This window comes from Pipistrellus kuhlii, unplaced genomic scaffold, assembly GCF_014108245.1.
Source record: "Pipistrellus kuhlii isolate mPipKuh1 unplaced genomic scaffold, mPipKuh1.p scaffold_m20_p_1, whole genome shotgun sequence".
In the NCBI taxonomy this organism is placed as follows: Eukaryota; Metazoa; Chordata; class Mammalia; order Chiroptera; family Vespertilionidae; genus Pipistrellus; species Pipistrellus kuhlii.
This window is the reverse complement of record NW_023425404.1, coordinates 111,230,708-111,236,572: the sequence shown is the minus strand read 5'-3', so window position 1 is coordinate 111,236,572 and position 5,865 is coordinate 111,230,708.

Below are 5,865 nucleotides of genomic sequence, written 5' to 3'. Positions count from 1 at the left end.
AGGAAGTAAACGAGCCAGAGGTAAGCAGCCTACCAGAGCAAGAATTCAGAATAATGATCATAGGATGGCTAAAAAGAATGGAAGAGAAATTTGACAAAAAAGAAATGAGGAAGAACCATGAGGAATTGAAGAAGAACCATGAGGAATTGAAGAAGAACCAAGAAGAAATGAAAAATGACATCGCTACCATAAAGAACTCAATAGAAAGCATCAAGAGTAGACTAGATGAAGCAGAGGACCGCATCAGTGAGCTAGAAGATAAGATGGAAAAAAATACCCAAGTAGAGCAGCTTCTAGAAAAAAGGATTAAAAAGCAGGAGAGCCTACGGGAGCTTTGGGACAATACAAAACAAAATAATATTCGAATAATAGGGGTTCCAGAAGGAAAGGAAACTGAGGTAGACATGGAAAAAGTATTTCAAGAAATAATGACAGAAAACTTTCCTGAAATAGAGAAGAAAAAACCCACACAAATCCAAGATGCTCGCAGAGTCCCAAGCAAAATGAATCCCAGAAGACAGACTCCAAGGCACATTATAATTAAAGTGGCAAACAACAATGACAAAGTAAGAATCTTAAAAGCAGCCAGAGAGACAGAAAGTTACATACAAAGGAACCCCCATCAGACTAGCAACTGATTTCTCAACAGAAACATATCTAGCCAGAAGGGAATGGGATGAAATATACAAAGTCATGCAAATGAAGGGTCTGAATCCAAGAATACTGTACCCAGCAAGGCTATCAATCAAAATTGAAGGGGAAATCAGGAGTTTCACAGACAAAAAAAGACTGAAGGAATTTATCTCCACCAAACCAGCAAAGCAAGAAATGCTAAAGGGTCTACTGTAAAAATAAAGAAATAGGAAGTGAAGAAGGAACACCGGTATAGAACAAAAATGGCGTTAAATGAGTACCTATCAATAATAACCTTAAATGTAAATGGATTAAATGCTCCAATCAAAAGACATAGGGTGTCAGACTGGATAAGAAAACAAGACCCATACATCTGATGTCTACAAGAAACCCACCTCAGAAAAAAAGATGCACACAGACTGAGGGTGAAGGGATGGAAAAAAGTTTTCCAGGCAAATGGAAATGAAAAAAAAGCTGGGGTAGCAATACTTATATCTGACAAATTAGATCTCAGAGTGAAGGACATAACAAGAGATAATGAAGGCCACTTCATAATACTAAAGGGAACAATCCAACAAGAAGAAATAACCCTGGTAAATATATATGCACCCAATACAGGATCACCCAAATACATAAAAAAAACTGCAGGAGGACATTAAGAGAGAGATTAATAGCAATACAATCATAGTAGGAGATTTTAATACCCCACTGTCACCCCTCGACAAATCATCTAAACAAAAAATCAGCAAAGAAATATCAATCCTAAATGACTCACTAGACCAGATGGAATTAATTGACATCTTCAGAACACTCCACCCCAAAGCCACAGAATATACATTCTTCTCAAGTGCACATGGGACATTCTCAAAGATAGACCACATTTTGGGACATAGGCAAAGTCTCTTCAAATTCAAGAAGATAGAAATCATATCAAGTATCTTCTCAGACCATAAAAGCATAAAACTGGAAATTAACTACAATAAAAATAATCCAAAGAAATCAAACACATGGAGACTAAACAGCATGCTATTAAACAAGGACTGGGTTACCAGAGAAATCAAGGAAGAAATTAAAAACATCCTGGAAACAAATGACAATGAAAACACAACAATCCAAAATCTATGGGACACAGGAAAAGCAGTTTTGAGAGGGAAGTTCATATCCTTACAAGCCTATTGCAAAAAACTAGAAAAAAGGGTAACAGATGATCTAACTCTACAACTCAAAGAGTTAGAAAAGGAGCAACAAGAAAAGCCCAGTGTAAGCAGAAGGAAGGAAAAAACAAAAATCAGAGCACAGATAAATGACATAGAGACCAAAACAACAATACATAAGATCAACAAAACCAAGAGCTGGTTCTTTGAAAGAATAAACAAGATTGATGAACCTCTAGCCAGCCTAACTAAGAAACAAAGAGAGGACCCAAATAAAATCAGAAATGAAAGAGGTGAAATAACAACAGACCCCACCGAAATACAACAGATTGTTACAAAATACTACGAACAACTCTATTCCAACAAACTGAACAACCTGGAGGAAATGGACATATTCCTAGAAAAATACAAACTTCCAAAACTCGATCAGGAAGAATCTAAAAATCTCAATAGACCAGTGACTTGGGAAGAAATTGAGTCATCAGAAAGCTTCCAGCATACAAAAGTCCAGGGCCAGATGGCTTCAAAGCAGAGTTTTAGAAAACATTCAAGGAAGAACTAAAACCTATCCTCCTCAGACTTTTCCAAAAAATTCAAGAGGAAGGAACACTTCCAAACTCCTTCTATGAAGCCAGCATCACCCTAATACCAAAACCAGATAAAGACAACTCAATGAAAGAGAATTACAGACCAAAACCCCTCATGAACATAGATGCCAAAATCCTCAACAAAATTCTAGCAAATCGGCTCCAGCAGAGCATCACAAAGATCATACACCATGACCAAGTAGGATTTATTCCAGGAATGCAAGGTTGGTACAATATCCGCAAATCAATAAACGTGATACATCACATAAACAAATTGAAAGATAAAAATCAGATAGTCATATCAATTGATGCAGAAAAAGCATTTGATAAAATACAACACCCTTTCCTGATAAAAACTCTTAACAAGGTGGGAGTACAAGGATCATACCTCAACATAGTAAAAGCTATATATGATAAACCCACAGCCAACATTATACTCAATGGGCAAAAACTAAAACCATTCCCTCTAAGAACAGGAACAAGACAGGGATGCCCACTCTCGCCACTCCTGTTTGACATAGTACTGGAAGTACTAGCCATTGCAATTAGACAAGAGGAGGAAATAAAAGGCATCCAAATTGGAAAAGAAGAAGTAAAGTTATCCTTATTTGCAGATGACATGATATTGTACATAAAAAACCCAAAAGACTCCATTAAAAACTTAATAAATGAATTTGGCAATGTAGGATACAAAATTAATGCCAAGAAATCCATGGCATTTCTATACACCAACAGTGAAACTACAGAAACAGATACTAAAAAAGCAATTCCATTTACCATCGCACCAAAAAAATTAAGATACCTAGGAATAAATTTAACTAAGGAAGTAAAGGACCTATATGCAGAAAACTACACGACACTGAAAAAAGAGATAGAGGAAGATGTAAACGGATGGAAGAACATGTTCATGGATTGGTAGAATCAACATCATCAAAATGTCCATACTTCCTAAAGCAATCTATAGGTTCAATGCACTCCCCATTAAAATACCAATGGCATATTTCACTGACCTAGAAAGAACTCTCCAAAAGTTCATTTGGAACAATAAAAGACCCCGAATAGCCACAGCAATCCTGAGAAAGAAGGGTAAAGTAGGAGGGATCTCAATACCAGACTTCAAACTGTATTACAAAGCCACTGTTCTCAAAACAGCCTGGTACTGGCACAAGAACAGACATATAGATCAATGGAATAGAATTGAGAACCCAGATATCAACCCAAATCAATATGCTCAATTAATATTTGACAAAGGAGGCACGAATATACAATGGAGTCAAGATAGTTTCTTCAATAAATGGTGTTGGGAAAATTGGGCAGACACATGCAAAAGAATGAAACTAGATCACCAACTTACACCATACACAAAAATAAACTCAAAATGGACACAGGACTTAAACATCAGACGGGAAACCATAAAAATACTAGAAGCATCCACAGGCAGCAAAATCTCAGACGTATGCCAAAAGAACTTCTTCACTGATACTGCCCCTAGGGCAATGGAAGCTAAAGAGAAAATAAACAAATGGGACTACATCAAAATAAAAAGCTTTTTTTACAGCAAAAGAAACCATCAACAAAACAACAAGAAAGCCCACGGTGTGGGAGAACATATTTGCAAATAACACCACTGATAAAGGTTTAATCTCCAACATCTACAGACAGCTGATACAACTAAATAAAAGGAAGATGAATGACCCAATTAAGAAATGGGCAATGGACCTAAATAGAACATTTTCAAAAGAAGACAGAAGGAAGGCCAAAAGGCACATGAAAACATGCTCAAAGTCACTAATTATATGAGAGATGCAAATCAAAACAACAATGCGGTACCATCTCACACCTGTCAGAATGGCCAACATCAACAAATCAACAAACGACAAGTGTTGGAGAGGTTGTGGAGAAAAAGGAACCCTCGTGCACTGCTGGTGGAAATGCAGACTGGTGCAACCACTGTGGAGAACAGTGTGGAGTTTCCTCAAAAAACTGAAAATGGAACTCCCATTTGACCCAGTAATCCCACTCCTAGGAATATATCCCAAGAAACTAGAAACACCAATCAGAAAGGATTTATGCACCCCTATGTTCATAGCAGCACAATCTACAATAGCCAGAATTTGGAAACAGCCGAGGTGGCCCTCAGCAGATGAGTGGAACCAAAAACTATGGTACATCTACACAATGGAATACTATGCTGCCATAAAAAAGAAGGAATTCTCATCATTTGCAGTAACCTGGATGGAATTGGAGAACATCATGCTGAGTGAAATAAGCCAATCAATTAAAGAGAAACACCACATGACCCCACTCATTTGTGGATAATAAAGATCATTATAAACTGATGAACCAAAAGATAGATATAGAGACAGTAAAGCAACAAGCAGATTGTCAAATTACAGCAGGGAGGGGAGGAGTATCTGGGGGAGATAATAGATCAACCGAAGGACTTGTATACATGCATATAAGTACAACCAATGGACATAAAACTCTGGGGAGGGAGGGGATGTGTGGGATGGAGAGAGGGGGGCAAAAAAAATCAATAAAATATGTAAAAAATAAATAAATAAATAAATAAAAATAAAAAATCTAGGAATAAATTTAACCAAGGAGGTGAAAGACCATATTGAAAACTACAAAACATTAATAAACTGAAAAGGGCACAGGTAAATGGAAAGACATTTGATGCTTATGGTTTGGAAGAATTAATAATGTTAAAATGTCCATATCTATCCAAAGCAATCTACAGATTCAGTGCAATCCCTATGAAAATTCCAATATCATTTTGCATAGAAACAGTATTTATAGGGAAGCACAAAATACCCCAAATAGTTAAACCTACCTTGAGAAAAGAAGAAGGCTGGAGGAATCACACTCTCCTATTTCAAACTATATTAGAAGGCTATAGTAATTGAAATAGTATGGTATTTGGCATAAAAACAGACACATGCCGAGTTTCAGGCTCGATCTCCAATAGGGGCTTGCAGGAGGCAGCTGATCAATGATGCTTCTCTCATTGATATTTCTTTCTATCCCTCTCCCTTCCTCTCTCTTTAAAAATCAATAAAAACATGTTTTTAAAAAATGGGCAGAAGATCTGAATAAACATTTTCCAGAGAAGACATTTAAATAGCCAACAGTACCATATGAAAAGATCCTGAACATCATTAATCATCATGTAAATATAATAAAAGCCACAATGAGATATCACCTCACACCTTTTGACCAATATCAGAAATAATAAGGGCTGGCCGGAAAGTGGAAAAAGGGGAACCGTGAGCACTATTGCTGAGAATGTAAATTGGTGCAGTCACTATGTAAAATAGTGTGGCGGTACCTCAACAAATTAAAAATGGAGCCGAAACCAGTTTGGCTCAGTGGATAGAGCATCGGCCTGCGGACTGAAAGGTCCCAGGTTCGATTACGGTCAAGGGCATGTACCTTGGTTGTGGGCACATCCCCAGTAGCGGGTGTGCAGGAGGCAGCTGATCGATGTT